Source organism: Dermacentor variabilis, chromosome 7, assembly GCF_050947875.1.
Source record: "Dermacentor variabilis isolate Ectoservices chromosome 7, ASM5094787v1, whole genome shotgun sequence".
NCBI lineage: Eukaryota > Metazoa > Arthropoda > Arachnida > Ixodida > Ixodidae > Dermacentor > Dermacentor variabilis.
The window spans coordinates 150,581,934-150,599,764 of NC_134574.1; the positions used below are offsets into that span (position 1 = coordinate 150,581,934).

General features: G+C 47.5%; 1 pseudogene; it reads right to left on the reverse strand.

Annotated features, from left to right (window-relative positions):
• Positions 1-16,653: 16,653 nt before the first annotated feature.
• LOC142588893 (very long chain fatty acid elongase AAEL008004 pseudogene) lies at positions 16,654-17,499 on the reverse strand (annotated as a pseudogene).
• Positions 17,500-17,831: the final 332 nt, after the last annotated feature.

Genomic DNA, 17,831 nt, shown 5'->3' on the forward strand with positions numbered 1-17,831 from the left:
ATATAAAAAAAATTCACGCGGCCTGCCGATTACGACGACAGAAAAGTGAAATTCTACGCTGGAACGATGAGCTGTAACGGAGCCAGCTGTGCCAGAACACGACGTTCAAGCTATTGCTGATGATGATAGTTTTTGCTCGGGCAGATTTGTTGACGGACACGAAAGATGCATAGAACCCTAGCCGTAAACAGCTTCGCTGTAGAAACAAAACAACGAGTAGCGTTTTGATCAGCCCGCTCAAATTTTACACATGCTTAAGCCTCTCAATCACTGAGCCTATGAAATGCTCATGATCCGCGATTTATTTTGTCTTTGTTTTATGTGGCGAAGGTTATCTCAAGAGCACTATGTAACGACCAAAATTGTTTAAAAGAGCGCAGGCATGCTTCAAGGAAGACTTAAAAAAGTGTCTTGAAGAACTTCATGAGCCGGTACTGATAATGAATAATTTTTCATTTAGCAGCTGGGTGAATTGAACTTCAAAGCTTTCTTTAACTTGACATGTGGTGAGTTTATTCAGGCTCTGCCACTTTGATCTGTGAATATATTCTGCCAGACAAACGTTAGGCAGCATTGCTTAAACCAAGGTCTGCGAAGCAATTAGCATATACATGAAAGCAAAGGGGAGGAAGAGGAAAGAGAAAAGTAGAAGGCAGGGAGGTTAACCAGAATAACGTCCTGTAGGCTACCTTACGCCGGGGGAATGGGAAAGGGGAAAACAAAGATCACAGAGAGAGAGAGAGAGAGAGAGAGAGAGAGAGGAGGGAAGGAAAGAAGGAAATTGCGGTGAGTTCGCTGACGCGTGTGGTCTTACAGAAATTGCATTAATAGTCACAGATAAGGTTTAAAACAAACGTACCGCCAGACTTGTAGTTGCCGAAATGAAGAAAATGTCTTCGATCTAGTAGTAAAAAATGTGTACATATAATGGCTTTTCCCTTGGATAGTACCTTTTATACGTTTTTAAAGGGGATTTATGGCTGCTATACGACACAATCACGAGACCGTTGTTGTAGAAAGCCAACAGATTCCGCGCAATCGTGAATGTATGTAATGCGATGAATGCAGCGTGCTTGCGGCAGAAATGAAGGGAAAAAAAAACGAAGATAGAAGTTAAAGCTGTATATATTTATACATAGCCAATGATACATAACAAAATAATAATTCATTTGTAATGTCTCTGAACAATGATCTGAGCATTGAGTTTAACATTGTTTCACAGTGGTGATGAGTGTTATATTTTTTGTTGTTTTTTGCGTAGAGAAAGAATCGACATCATTCTATTGATTGCAGGAGCAAGAGCAGGATTACGCACACCGTCTGGAACTAGCCAATCTCAGTATAAGCCTGCGACGGCAGCTTCTGGTGCACGAAGCGCGCAAATAGTTGGGTTCAAGTGTGTGTGTGTGACAAGTTGTGACTGTGCACTGTGTGACGTCGAATGTATTAGTGGGACGCTGACGCTGCAACACTACGTAACGGCTTCGCAGGCTGAGTGATAGCACCCATGGAAAGAGTTCTGCACTGTGTGTGTTTTACAGCGAAGCTCTTAGCCTCCAGTTTGGATTTCTCGTCCTCACGGAAATAAAACCTTCAGCGATTAAAGGGGAAAGCGTGTACATTCTTTGGTTTTATTCAACAACATACTGCACAGCATTTTCAATAAAGCTCAAGCCCCAAACAAGCATCCAAACAACATGATTGATGATAAGCTGCTCCTGCTATCAGTGCTAAGCACGGCAGTACAATATTGCCAAGTTGCTTCTCGTCCCTTCCTGGCCATGCTCAAAGCCAGTACCCCTCGGTCACCTACCACGTGTAGTAACAATGCATGTAACGCCACTGGCAACTTCAAGTATTGCCAACTAAGGAATTTCTTAATGCGAAGCAACTATTCTCAGTTATCATGTGCACCAACGCGATGACAATGTGGACGCGCGCAGTGAGTTGTCTTCGCCGAATGATAGGTGTGCAGAACAGCAGCGCCGCAGTTGCTTTAATTGGATGCAAACGTGGTGCACCTCGCAAGTAAAAAAAAAAAAAAGGTCTACCTAAACCCTGGCAACAAATTCGTATACAGGCTGCCCAAGTGCTCTCAAGAGTGAATAACTGAAAATTATTGAGAAAAATTATCCACTCGGTGCGTTTCCTCGGGGACTGGTGCCAGTAAACAAAAAGCGCGGCTCTACTGCCACCGTATGAATCGGAACCGGCATCGCTTCCACCGGTCTATCTCCCTTCAAACTCCAGTAAGGCTGTTCACTCTCATATTCTAGGAGACACGAATACTCAACAATTTCGAACTGTGAACCTCCAAATCAAATACAAATAAAATGGCAAACACTATTCGGTTCATACTCGTAATTTCGTATGTCCACACGCTCTAAACGTTACGTTTTGTTCCTTTTTTTTTCTTACGTACATTTTGTCCGTCATCTCCGTAGATGCAGCAGACGTAAACGTGTCACAACTTGCCATGCCGTTCGAGCTTTCTTTCCCGCAAATCGACTGGACCCGTGCAATCTCTTTGCTTTTCTTTTACACCTGTACATACGAATTACTCGTCTGATTTGTAATACAGCATTCGGCAGGCTTCGCTCCTTCTGTCAACCCTGACCGCCATCCACTGCACAGTTACAATTTACTTTTGTTTTTTTTACAACCCGGCCGTGCATAACAATAAATCGGTGGGCAGGAGGGACGCGGCGGTTCGACGTGCCTGCGGCAATCGTCACGCACTCACGATCTCGACGCGGTGAGTGCATTTATCCCCGAACCCCGCCGTCCCACCACCGGCCATTGTTGAGGCCCTAGGGGTGGTTGGGGGGCAGCAATTGCGTAGTGCAACCGGGCGTGCTCCGCTCGCGTAACGCCGTACGGGTGCCTCCCCGCTCCCCCCACACCAACGCCCGTTACTATACGGAAGCAAGCAGTGAGAAATCGGCGAGGGACGACGAAGGAGCGCCACCGAAGGCCGGCACCTGCGGATGGTAACACGTGACCCTTTGTAAAACACACTGCGTGTTTATTTTCCTGTTTCCCTGCACGGGCGCAAGGCGGGCAGTGAGCGAGGCAGCCTGAGAGAAAGCGTGCATTCAGACTATTGGGTTGCAGCGGCAGCAGTACAAAGAGAGAGAGAGAGAGAGAGAGATTTTAACCAGAGGCGAGTTCCCGGTTTGCTACCCTGCACTGGGGCGAGGGATATAAGGGTTGGAAAGAGAATGCTAAATTTTCTATTGGGATAACGGCAATACATCCCTCGCGCTCTTTCGGAGAGATGCTTCATTAGAGCGAGAGCTGTTCAGGGTACTTTATCGAGCTTCTGTAGCCTCTCTCGCAAGTGTAATCGTTATGTCTATCTTAATCATGAGAAGATGGCACCACTAGAGATTCCTGTGATAGTGATGATGATAACCGCCTTTGAAATTGGGCAGCTATAATTATTTCATTATGCCAGAAGGCACGCTGTCGCAATAAAAAAAAACCATAAATATTCACTTAGCGTGCTCGACCTAATATGGCTTTATTTTATCTATTACACTTTAGCGTTCAATCTACATCTCACTGACTTTTTCTCTCTTCATTAAAACCTGTGTCACAGTTATCTATGTCTGTAACGACATAGATAACTTGGCACCAATGATTCTAATGTCGGTTGCGTATCTCGACCGCTGACCAGTCGATGCTCCTATCCGCATTGAACCCCCGAACTTCAGGAAGGTGGACGTTCCCTACGGTCTTGCTTGGTGAAGACCTCGGGATTCCATTGTATTGTGCTAAGTTATCTCCAATCTTTCTGAAACAGACACTAAGTAGCATTTATAGCGTGCCCTCTTGTGTCGAATAAGGAATTCCGCTCAACTGTGGAAACGCCTGCGTGCAGGCCGAGAGGGTCGCTGTATATATGACGCTGCACGGGATCACCAATTATTTCATTATATTACATAACAGTTGTGGTCATTTACCTGTGAACTGTAGTGCGTGCCTCTGTGAAAGACGACTACATGGCAAATAGACTGGGTAGGACAACAACACAACTGCACGCAAACTGTTCGAAGCACATCACATCAAAGAACACAGCGTTGCTTGTGTAGGTGACCCGTGGATTTCGCTGTCTTTTGCCGAGATGAAATTTTCTTTAACAGTAAATCTTAAAGGATGACGGTGGATGAGTGAGTGCCCGCAATAATTTGGAGCATGATCCGTTGTAAGTGTACTTATATTGCTGCCTTCCTTCCTGAAAAAAAAGGCGGGTCAGCAGCCAAACTTTTTGTTTTGGCAACTTTCTTGTGACACTCCATGCTACCGTTATTGTATTAGGTATGATCCCACTGTCCCAAAAAGAAGTTCCGCGGAAATAATTTGGCATTATTTTCTAAACTGAACTACATTTCTCTGCAATATAAATGGGCTGCAATGAAGGCGTACTCGCACAGAGGCCTTCATTAAATCGGTATGTATTTATACAGATAAGATTAGAAGTTTAGATTGTCTGTAAGTTGGCGAGATGCGTCCTTATATATCAGGTAATCTTCCCATGAACTTGTCCCTGAACGTAGAAAGTGTGAATGATGTTTATGTACAAACGTCACGAACAATCTTACTTGCTTCTGTGTGTTGTTCATGTCCTACCGAAGGAGTCTTTATACAAAGTAATCAGTCGACATGAGTGCGACGTAGTGAATCAGCATACTTTACAAAGAAAATTCGTAGAGTTCAGAGCAAAACGTCTACAGTAGTTGAACACTTTTGTAACGAAGTTTCTGGGGCCTCCGAAAGTGTTCTTTATGTCGCGCACCTCACCGTTCACGATATAAGCGGCACACAATTATTCCTTCGTTATACATGTCCCTTCGTTGTAGAGACGTTCGTTGCAGAAGTTTTCGGCTGTATAGAGTTGACGTAGTGTGTCACCATATATTTTTGGGAGGACCGCGCCCTTCACGTTACCGCAGCAAGGTGCTGGTGATGATCCTCTAAGAGCATTGCGCACTGACACAACCCCCGCTAGGTCACAGACTTCTCAACGCGTTCATAAAGCGTTGCCTCTGTTTAAGGGAACAGTGACAAGTTTGGGACTTCGTTAAATTTGGTGAGTGGTGCTTCCCACAGGCGTGGACAGAGCTGACGTGTTCGACAACCCTCTGTCGACTATATATGAGGTGGGCAGATCGCTATCGTGCGGCGCGCTTCCCCACACTTCCGCCCAGGCACCGGAAGTCGTAACCGTATACGGAAGACCTCGGCTCGCAAAGGGTCCTCGAGTATGCCGACCCTCGCGTATGATACCCGCCGCGAATGCCACTTCAGAACAACTGTTTCCTCTTCGACGGCCATGAAGGAGATCCAGGCTCCCGACACGGGCGCTTGTCGGGAAATTGCTGCCATTTCATTCAACGACTTTCGACTGTGAGGGAGCCTAAAACTTTTTAACGCGATAGCGTTAAGGAGCTCGTGTAGCAGAAAAGCCGGTGTCGTCGGCGTCGGTGTCGGTGTCGGCGTCGGCGTCCGCGGCGTTGGCCGTGAGCGATAAATCACGGCAGGCACTTCATAAATAAAAAGCAACTTCCAAGATGGGCTGGGTGGGAATCGAACCAGGGTCTCCGGAGTGTGAGACGGAGACGTTACCACTGAGCCACGAGTTCGATGCTTCAAAGCGGTACAAAAGCGCCTCTATTGAACGCGGTGTTGCCTTAGAAACTAGCTGTTTCTAAGGCTCAGGAGTGCGTCGCTTGCTCAGGCGCACATTTCGTTGTCGCGCCGAACGCTGCGTTGCTCGACGCTCACCGCGTCCGATGCGGGGCGCGTAGTCGCTGCGCCGTAGCCCATTGTCTTACACCCCTTGGCGGGTCGACGGGAACGCTGTCGCGTTCCACTCTTGAAGGCGAAGCTTAAGCGTCTTCCAATTTTAACGCGATAGCGTTAAGGAGCTCGTGTAGCAGAAAAGCCGGTGTCGTCGGCGTCGGTGTCGGTGTCGGCGTCGGCGTCCGCGGCGTTGGCCGTGAGCGATAAATCACGGCAGGCACTTCATAAATAAAAAGCAACTTCCAAGATGGGCTGGGTGGGAATCGAACCAGGGTCTCCGGAGTGTGAGACGGAGACGTTACCACTGAGCCACGAGTTCGATGCTTCAAAGCGGTACAAAAGCGCCTCTATTGAACGCGGTGTTGCCTTAGAAACTAGCTGTTTCTAAGGCTCAGGAGTGCGTCGCTTGCTCAGGCGCACATTTCGTTGTCGCGCCGAACGCTGCGTTGCTCGACGCTCACCGCGTCCGATGCGGGGCGCGTAGTCGCTGCGCCGTAGCCCATTGTCTTACACCCCTTGGCGGGTCGACGGGAACGCTGTCGCGTTCCACTCTTGAAGGCGAAGCTTAAGCGTCTTCCAATTTTTTGTTTTGAGTATTTATAATATTGTGCAGATTGGCGCGACAATTGCGCTAAGCTACACATATATGCAGTGCGCGACAGATTGTCTTACACCCCTTGGCGGGTCGACGGGAACGCTGTCGCGTTCCACTCTTGAAGGCGAAGCTTAAGCGTCCTCCAATTTTTGTTTTGAGTATATATAATATTGTGCAGATTGGCGCGACAATTGCGCTAAGCTACACATATATGCAGTGCGCGACAGATTGCCGCGACCGGCCCACTGCGTAGAAGCCGTTCTGTAAACTTTTGTGAACTGATCGATGATTATATAATGACTGACGGCTGTAGTCAGCAATGATAAGGCAGGGACATACATATAGCTCTGAATTGGTTTTAGAGAAAGAAAACAGCAACTTGCGCATGCAACTGCGTAGCTGCACACGTGACACTTCGTGCGATGAGACGTCTCTAAAGGGAATCGTTTCAAAGCTGCTTGCGAGCATCGGGTGGCTGAGTTGCACGCCGACGAAGACACGCACACGAAGCGCCATAAACTTAATGTCTCGTTTATCTGTTTGTTAACAGCAGGAGTGATGCATGCCTGCAATAAATATCACGAAAGACAACAAAAAGTGGAGTGGCTGAATAGCTCCGGTTGGAACTCAGACATTTTTGAAAAATATATAATAGGCATAGCCACCAAAAGCGGCTACAGGAGTGAGCCTATAACAGCATACGCTGTAAAGGGAAAAAAGAAACACGTTGATAGTGTGGCTTCTTTTTTTATTCTTTTAATTACTGAGCAGCAATTTCTCCATTTGAGAACGAAAAAAAACAGTTATTAAGCTTTGAAATAATATAAAATAAATAGTCGAACTCAGCAATTCTTCTGGATCTAATCTTTTTTTTTTTTTTGCTGAGACCGCAGTATGATCTTATTGTGTGCAGTGCCATCTTCCCAAGAGCAAATAATATTTGCGATGCACATTACTTCCTAGAACGCTGCGCTAATATCACCCGCAAGAATGCAAATACGTCCCCCTCCCAGGGTGTGCGGAGCAGAAACGCACCGGCGACGCGCACAACGTCGTTCTTCTTGCCAGCGATGTTTCTCCGTAAGTGCGGAGCTAATCTTCGAAGCCATGCTTTTCCACGTGCTGTGGCACCAGAAGCATGTCACGGGTATGACTGGCAATGAATAAGAAGACGAAAATTATGACGATTATTTCAATTGGCATGCCCCTCAAAACGGGGCGGTGACAAATAGTCACATAACCTGCTTGAGCTAATCAGATAGTATATATACCTATTGCAATCCGGGTTGTTGTCAATGTCTCATTGAACTTTTCTCTAGTCATTGAAACCCTCTCTGTATTTTACAGTTAGCGATGCTTGTAACGCCCCCTGGTGAACTGATATCTTCACTCCCTTATTTTTCCCCACCAGAACTCTAAACATATCCTGCTTAATTATCTCGATCGCTGATCTGGTAATGCTTCCATCCGCTTTGAATCTATAAAAATGACCTCCATGTGTTAAACGCCTCACATTAAAAGAAATTATGTGGTTTGACGTTCCAATACAACTATCTGATTATGAGGCACGCCGCAGTGGGGGGACTCCGGAAATTTGGACCACCTGGGGTTTTTAACGTGCAGCTAATCCAAGCACACGGGTGTTTTCGCAGTTCGCAACACCTCATGTTGTGGATGCCGAAGTACATATAAAGGTCAAATAAAATTTATTGCCGAAAAAAAAATTCTGCAGACATCCTCTCGTTCTTCCTTCTGACCGTCGCGTCGTCAAGAACGCTTTGTCCTCGTGGTATTCTCTATACCCAAGGTCTGATACACTCGTGGATTGTTCATGGCGTCCCCTACTCCAACGACGCGTGAATATCCAGTGCTACAGAAGTGGACCAATCGACAGCCGAGCGACGGTCAATAAAACAACCGAAGAAATTGCAAACGCTCCAGAAAGACAAGTTGCGAGAAGATGCAGACGGTCATCGCGGACTGCAGGCAACCTTCGATGTAAGCTTGATGCGGCGCTTCTATTCGCTCACGCACGTCGCCGAAACAACGTAACTGTGTTTCCTCTTTCCTGTGAGCGAAAAAAAATAAAGGAAAGCGTTCGCGTTAGGCTTCCCCAAATCCCTGCATCAATAAACTTAAAAAAACGAACGGAATGCGTAGGAGCACGTCTCAGAACCAATACCCTCTATCGGTTGACATGAATGGTGTGGGTGGAATATAGACGTACAGGGGGACTGACAACAAAAAGGAAAAGTAAATGTTTCAGAAGATGCAATAAACAACAGTAGTAAACAAATGCACCGTATATGGTAATGTTACGCAAACATCGGAGCAGATGGGAAGCACTTCCGCTAGAGGGAGTACATATCATAAACTGCAGGCGTTGACTCAAAAGGCAGCATGAAGCTCTCGTTTTTATCTTTATATGAAACGCAACGAAGGCCTCCTCGCGGCTGTAATAAAGTCGATGACGATATGCGAAGTTCAGTGGCGCGGCTGATCTTTTATTTTGTATATTCCTCATAGTGACCTATTGTACTAGGAAGGAGCGTCGCCTTTATGCCCGCCAGAATTTTATTGCTGTGCTGCAGAACTACTGCGGTGCGTAAAAGTGAGATTTTGAAGCTCTAAAGGTGTGTCAAAATCGTGGTCATTTATTCATATCGAAGCTGTTTTTCGATACGGCGACTGAGGGGGATCCGCTTACACCGCTTTTAGGAAATTTGGCCGAAGGACGACTCAAAGATGCGGTGCATAAATCGATGAGGAAGGAGTGAGAAGCGCGTATCGTTCACGCGAAAAGCTGGCTTTAAGCTGGCTTCTGTTCATAGTGACGCGCTCTTGGATGACCGCCATCGGCGGTATTTTGCGGAGATTCGCATGAGTGCGTGAGTGTAATAATAACAATAATAATCATAACAAAGGAACCAGATGTTGTTCCACACATATGCATTCGCACAGTGGTAGCTGAACCTATGGGCTTGCAATGAACTGTCCTCACGAGCAAGTTCAGGTGTTTTTGCTTTGAAACTTGCACCTCTATATAGTGCGAGGATTTCAGGCCACGATGACATGGCAGCAATGGTGGTTCGCGAATGACACAGCGAAATGGAATAATGTAATTAAGAGCCTCAGCTGTTGTCAGCTGTATGTCCTCAGAGCCTGAGCTGTATGTCCCTAAAAATTGTTAGATATTTGTAAAGCGTTGCCGTAACACAACTGACCTGTACTGCTTTTTCACCGGTATCGCTTGCTGTTACTCGTTCTATTAGGAAGTTTTAGAGGACCGTTTCGGCTTACCGTTACCACTGGAATCCTGGTCCCATGCCAGCGTTTCCACGTGCTGGTTCATCTGCGCTTTCCTCACAGACGGCCTTCGAGATGCGGAATACCTTTGATAACTAAAAACTGGCAGCCATTAGTAGCAATAAAGGCAAGTCGTAGCGTTTAGCTAAAGCAGCCTAATATAATACGGGTGACGTCGCAGAAAAAGGACAAACATCAACGTTATTGGGGCCTTTCGTATGACAGATTGCCTCGAGACTTCGACTTAATGAAAGCGAAATAAGTAAAATTAGATTAGACTCACCTCAGCGCAAAGCTTGGACTTGCCTTTGATATCCACGTTGTAATATTACTCAGGCGTAAAGAGCAGAGAGATCCTATTACGAAAAGCAGCTGACCATGAGACGTGAGATAATAAGCGCGCGCGATGTACCTGTCAGCTGGGTTCCTTCGTGGGACGCGGGAAATTATGGTAATCGAATGTGTTTTAATAAGGGCAGACTGGCGGGAGGGGAGCTTTCTAAGTTGAAGCCACCCAACAGAGCTCTCAAATTCTGCCAATCCACAGCGTCTCGCCAGGAGGTTTTTCATAATTAAACACCGTCTTTTCCACGAAAGGTTCAGCGCCTGCTAAAACGAAGACTGTTACTCAAGATGCAGTAATTAGTTGCCGGATGTAAGACGTGGCGTTACTTGAAAGGGCCAAAATTACATCTGGCGTTTCACGATGGTCTACTGGAAACAAGATAGCTGCACAAGTTTGCTACGAGTCGGAATTCTCGCATGTTACAATAATACGTCGAGGCAAGCGGTAGGTTGCAAAAAGTAAAAAATAAAAATGAAAGATTGGAAAGCTAGATTGCCATGTTTAACGCAGAGTTAACAGGCCACCTATTTCGTCTGTGGGAGGGCCCGTACTGACGTTTCACGTAATATTGCAGGCGGCAGAGACTCACGCTTTACCTAATGGTCTACACGAAAATAATTGCAAGAACGATATGGTTACGTATAACTGCCCTGACTGGTCACGTAACTGTTGATAAATATGGGAAGTGGGCTCTATCTCTCAATTCTTCTTTTTAAAAGCAATGCCTGTCACGACGAGTTATCCCTATTTTCTTTGTAGAATATGTTTATGGTCTCTCTCGTGGACTGATTCAGGAGATAATGCTGTCGCAAAATGTGCACCGATCCCGAAGATAGATTTGGCACCGGTGCTTCAGGTGGTACCGGTGCCGGCACTAGCGGTACTACCACCAGGCGCTACCATTTATAGCAGTGACACCGGTGGCATCGCTACCACCGCGCCATACCTCATCACCACTAGTACCAGCGTGCGGTGGTACAAGTGGGGAGGGGAGCGTCCTCGCATTCTCTCCTCGTGACAAATTTAGGGTATTGAGTCGCTGTCGGTGACATACACGCTGTGCCTCTGGTCGAAGACGCAGACGCTGTCCTTTAAGAGGCTGCGGGCCTCGTTATAAATTGTACGGTTGATACACCTCATTCTGTCCCCCAAGTCACCCGAGAACACATTGTCTTGTTCGACGTCAACTAGAGGTTAAATCGCCTTCCAAGTTTTTGTTTCTCCTTAATTATTTTCAGACTAAATTGTTCCGATGCTTGAAATTCATTTCATACCGGTGTTGGTTAAAAGAAGCTTAATCTACGCCCACAATGTGTCACCCACAGTGCCTTTGTTGTCGTCGTCGTGCCTTTCTCCCTGGAACAGAGCTTCCATTTTTCTCGGTGGATGGTATTGCTTTCTTTCAATTGACACTATAATTTGATTCTTTATTTCTCTATGCAGAATTAAACGATGCCAAACTCTCAGCTGGAATTGAGTTTGACAATGCCTATCCGGTTATTATCGTTCATCGCAGGTACCCCAATCAAGGAGGTGATTTGGGGCATTCAAATATCTGTACGTCATTGTGCAAAAACGCTGACGAAATGGCAGAATTGTTATCCGCGCAAAGACAAACAGTGGCCCGTGGCTAAGAGACAAAACAGAACGGATCTTCCGACAAAATGGCGGCGAAGATAGGGCAGAAAAGAAAGCGGGAAGATCTTCTTGAGCTCCACTTCCCCAGAAAAATAAATAAAGGGAGAAAACTTTGCCGGCATGTTTGGGACGTCGTTCTAACCACCACCGGCTTCGTTCTTTATTGCTCTGTGCCCTTACGCTGATAGCCTGACGCAATTCGGGCTGAATCGAGATCGACCCGACCCGGGGCCATCCCGCGGCAAGTCGACTTCCCTAACGTCGTTCGAGACTCCATCTGGGCCCCATGACTTGGCCTATCGTATGCACAGTGGAGAGGACATAACACGGCGCGCCCGTCATTCGTTCCGGACTGTCGCCTTGGGGAAACTTGTAAGTATCGCATTCCTTTCTATTCCCTCCTTTCCAGACGCTGGTCTGCAGATCGTCTCCCAGTGCAACTGCGCTGGCGTTTTTATGCCCTGTTCCGGTCCCTCATTGCGGCGCTCCATGGACGTTGGACACGGCCACCGTGGTTGTGAATCGAGATCGACAGCCCCGATGGTGCATAGAACCTCGTCTGCGAAAGGCGCGCCCGGTTCACCCCCGGGACGTAATTACGCGCCTGTATCATTCTCGGTGCAGGAGAGTGCGAGCTTGACTTGCAGCTCTCTTTTTCTTTTATTTTCTTTCTGTTTGTGCCCGCGTGTGTGTGCTGTGTGTGTATGTGTGTGTGTGCGCGCGCGCGCGTATCTGCGAGTCGTCGTTTAGAGCCTCACATGTCTAGTATTCTCTCTTCCGCAGGACTGCAGAGCGAGGGTAATTTCATGAGGTATGCCTGTATCGAAGTGAGCATATATGGGCGGGGGGGCGGAGGGGGGATGATTTCACAAGCGCTGACCGGATAACGCCATCGGAAGGAAATTTGACGACGGGAAATCGCACACCACTCGACTTTCTGTGTCTATCACAGGCTCTGTATCAAGCTTGCCTCCAAACAAGTATTATCATAACGACTTTTGCTCGAATTTCTAGTTTTCGCACTATATGTGCGCGAATATTTCATATTTATTTCAGCTTAAAAACACTTTACAAGCAAGGTTACGAAAGTGCATTTGTAATGTACAGAAGTATAATTCAGCCCTCATTGTGTTTATTGTGCTAAATCGGAGTGATTTATTGAAAGGCTACTTGATATAGTAATTGATATAGCTCTATGAATTGTAATGAATGAAAGATATTGATAACTTTAGTTGCCAGCGTTTAATCAACCTTTAGTAGCGAAAGGCGCCGATAGAAAAGGAAAAAAAAAAGAATCAGAGAAGTAGATTGAAGAGGTATTGATATCTACCAGTAAGATATTCATCATTCGGTAATTCCTGATACTTATGTTATTTTTTTTGTACATATGTGGTTGAGAAACAGTCAAGGACACTTGACTGGTATTTGAGCGAACGCTGTCCTCTGTGAGCAGGTCACGTGATGTCAGCCGGAGGTTCGTTTTGCCTCGATCGCTTCTTTTGTGAAATAGGAACACACTGTGTTACGAGGGCGAAACTCTGCAACGGTCTCGCACAGAATGAAATTTACATCGCTCTTCAAATTATAGGCAGCATGTGTTTTCTTCCCTACGATATACTTTAAAGACGGTGCTTTGCTTCGATCTGCCCAACATGAAATTTACATTACATTACCATTTACTTTTCTGTTTTGTCCTATCAAGCAGCCTTGAAAAAAAATCCTCGTATATAACCAGGAGCCACATGGGGTGCTTAATTAATTCGAAGTTCACCACTACCACGTGTCTTGTTATAATTTCTTGGTTTTGACTCGTAGGACCCCACAATTTTTTATTGATGCGAGAGCATCAAACGGCGCATTGAGCGAGAAAGCGAATGCGAACGCCTTCTGCCGCGATAGTGCGCTACGTGTTGCGTGAGGAGAGGGGCCATCGCCGCGGCGCCACGTCACCAGCCCGCCTCCATGGAGCAGACACGTCCACGCAATGCCGCGGGGCGAGATAACTCGCCGGCGGCGAGGCCGTCGCGTGGCGCGCGCGTGTGGGTACCGCTGCCTCGCTCTCCGAAGTCAGTGCATGGTCTGCATCTCTCTCTCTCTCTCTCTCTCTCTCTCTCTCTCTCTCTCTCTCTCTCTCTCGTTGTCTCTCTCTCTGTCACACACACCCCCACTAGGATTAGCTCCTACGCGCGCCTGCCGCCCTTGGTGGCTGCTACTGCAGCTTCCTCGGTCACTCGTCCCGCAGGGGGTTGGTGGCATGCGGCTTCCTTGATTTCTCAGCAATATCGTCGAAATTGTCCTGCTATATAGCCAACATACTGACGTAAGAACTGTACGAAAAAAATAACCCGCACCAATTTAATCGCAAATCCCGACCTCCCGGTCCGCAGCAGAGCTCGAAAACGTCACTACTGGACGCGCAAAACTCAAGGGACCGCTCAGCGGCGTTCTATTGGACCTTAATGCTTTCGCATTCACCCCTCACAGCAACTGCTTAGGTGTCCTCAGATTTTTTTTAGCGTATACTTGTCGGTAAACAAATGGTGTAGAGTACACATCAGGCCAAACCCTATAGCCGCCGACTTTGATCGCTTGGAGGCGCACCCTTGGGATGTGGGAAGACAGGTTGAGAAATCAGGGGGGCTATTCTGTAAGAGTCCACCTAGTGGACTGTCCATTTCGGCCCCTGCTGATTGGATGCAGCTGTACGGGAGAGGAGGAGACGGGCGGCCCTAGCCAATCAGCAGCGGCCGAAATGGACAGTCCACTAGGTGGACTCTTACAGAATAGCCCCCCAGGTGCCGCTGTTGTGCTCCCTCTCTGCCACAGCTTTGTGCTAAGAGGGCGGCCATAAGAAAAGTCAAGCATGTGGACTATTATACGTACTCGGAGAGACACTGCTAGAAAAGATTAGAGCGCCAAATAAAAGGTTAAATTTCATCATCGGCTCTACATTCCCGAGCCCTAAACTAGGAATGCAACATTTCTTGAATTTTGAGTCTGAGGGGAAAAAATGATTTTTTCTGTCTTTTTTTTTGCGAGCAATTGTAGAAAATGTGCGATCAACTAAAACTTCAGTAGAAGTAAAGATAGCTGCTATTTATTATTCCAGCCGTAAAAGAAATTCTTAACTACATGCGATAATTACGCAGAGAAAGTGAATATACAATGGCACGCACACCTTGTTCTTTTAAACGAAAGATTTCTAATAGGATAATTCAGAAAAAGGTCACTCAGTGCCCTGGTCACTCTCGCTGGAGACGCTCGCATTAGATGGTGGTGGTGGTGGTGGTGGTGAATTGTAGCAACAGGCGGGTTTAACCTGCGATCAAGGCCGGCAATTGCTCCGCCCGAGCGTCTCTTACAATACCGCTGAAGAGTTTCACCATATGTCCATCAAGCCAGTCTCTCTTAAGAATTCGATAAGGAGATGTGAAGTTTCTTTGCAGGCTATAACTAATCCCTCGGGAAATATAAGGTGGCGCAGGCATCCATGCGGAAGATTCCCCTTTTTTTTTTTGCAGATACTTCAGGAGAGCGTCCCTTTCATGTTGGAATTTCTGGCAGGACCACGAAAAGTGCTCAATGCCTCCTGTCTCGTTGCATGCCGTACAGTTCGGATAAATGATTCGCCCCGTCTTAAATAACCAGGCCGGTTTAATAGCAGATCCTGTCCTTATTCGATATAGAAGTGAGGCTTACTCTTAGTGAAATCTCTTGGCTACGCAGGGCATATGCGGTGGAACCTAAAGCAACCCAAAGTGATTTCGTATGTCAGATTTTTTCACCTGATTACTCTTTGGAGACTTGACTTTGGGAGGATGATAGAGCGCTTCGTATGCAAGCGCATCAGCTTTTTCGCTGCCAGAAATACCAATGTGGGAGGAAGTCCACTGAAATTACCGTAAAGCCTTTGTTGTTGAGTTCTTTCACAATGGCTAGTGATTGGCGTGGGAACTTGAGGGATGGCAGACCACGGTATAGTTGTTGCAACGAGGCTTTTGAGTCCGTAAGGAATTGAGTCCGTAGGGAACACCACACACTGCCGAGGAAAAGCGCCCAGAGACAAGTGATGTGCAGAGTACTGGAACAGTTGGACAATCGTCCACTATCAGAACTGAAAGCTTTAGGTCAGTGTTCTGAAAGAACACCCGCGTTGAAGGCCTTACTCGCGTTATTAAGGTTACGGTGGTCTACGGGGCTTAACGATAGACTTTGAGAACGCCGCCCCCTACCCCTCTATAGTGTACGCGCTTTGTTAGTGCTCGCCTCGCTTTCTCTTTATCTCCTCCTTCCACTCTCTTTCACTTTTTATCCCCCTTAACCCTTCCCCACGTATAGGGTAGCCAACTGGAACTACCTCTGGTTACCCTCCCTGCCTTTCTCTGTATCCCCCCCCTCTCTCTCTCTTTCTCTCTTGAAGGGCATAAATACTGTAATGCGATAGCTTTTGAGAGGCACGAAGCGTTCAGCATCAGGAGCACGGCTTGTAAAGCATTCACTTTGCTACTTCGTGGCGCTCAGCATTCATACAAAAACAGCGCCGCCGTATATATTGACTCTACTGGCACGCCGATACGACATAAAAGCTCTACTCACGTATACGCCACTCACACGGCTTACTACTGACACATGTATTTTTTTAATTACAACCATGGAATCTCCTGCAACGGTGAAATCCCACGCTGCCACTATCATGAGATTAAACATGAAAGACTATACTTTAATCTAAAGGAATCAGCATCCGTGGCGTAGTATTATTTTTCAGGAATATGCCACTCCCCCCCCCCCCCCCCCCAGCATACAGGTATCCCCAAAGCCAGCTAACTCTCTTTCAACCACAACGCTGCAAGCGCGAGCGGAAAAAGAAATCACTTTTTAAACAAGCATTGTAACATACATATATTCTCTGAGAGGAAACAAGAAACAAAAAAGAAAGTTCTTTTTTTTTTTGCTATGAGTGGAGTCACTGAATCTTGGTCTTCGAGGCGTTAAGCGGCGCTGCCATTTTTTTCCTGTCGTTGTAGTTCTTGAAGTAAAAGTTGAAAAACATGACTAGAAAGAAGAGTCCCTGGGGCAGGCCGATGTACACATGCGCCAGTGGGTATCCGCATTCAAAGAACAGCGGCAACAACACGTGCGCGATGAGCACAACGAACTGGAACATCTGCAGCAGGGTGAGGTACCTCTTCCACCACAGGTGCTTGCGGACCGCGGGACCCAGCAAGGAAAGGAAGTAGTACGAGTACATCACCACGTGCACGAAGCTGTTGAAGATCAGGGCCAAGGCGATGTGCCCATCGGCTCCGTACGCGAGCCCGTACCAGCCGTTGAAGACCACCAAGGCGTGGTGGGCTACGTGCAGCACGGAAATGTTGGACTCCTTCTTGAGCAGCGCAAAGAACACAGTGTCCAGAAAATCCGCCACCCTGACCCACTCGTACCACCAGCAGTGCGCGAGGAAGCTCATGGTCATTTCGTCGCGCGCGTCGTAGTCGATGCCCTGGCACACGAAACTGTAGCCGCCGCCCAAATAGCTCCTCGTCAGGTAGGCCACCATGAAGTACCAGTTGAGCACCACCATGGCGGCGTTGTAGATCGCAATCGCCGGCTTGAGGTTATCGTACGGCTTGCGGCCCTGCATGAAGCGGGGTCCGGCCACCTTGACGACATAGACGTAGGCGCAGAGTAGCCCCACGATGAACGGCTTGTTGCCCACCAGGGCCCAGCCCTCCGTTCGGGGGTCCCGCTGCAGGAACACTGTGGCCGCCGTCGAATCCGAGGCGACGGCGACTGTGCCCGAATTTTCCATCGCGTCTTCGGCGTTCGTGAGGCCGTCCTGCAACCGAAATGGACCCTCCGCCCCCCAGGAACAATGTGACCGTGATTCGCAAGGGAGCCCCAGTGCCCTTGCTATGTCCTATGTTCAGCGCTCAATCTGTCTTTTCCTACTCTTCCTTCCCAAGTCTTTATTTTCCTTTTTTGGCGCAACAATGTATTCTTTATGTCTGTCTGTCTGTCTCTCCCTCACACCCCTACCTGTCTTCTTTTCGGCCGGGCCAAGGCGAGGCGCCCGTGCAGATGCCGAGTGAGGGCGAGCTTGGCGGGAAAGGGCCTGAACAGGGTATTATCTCCTACCACGCG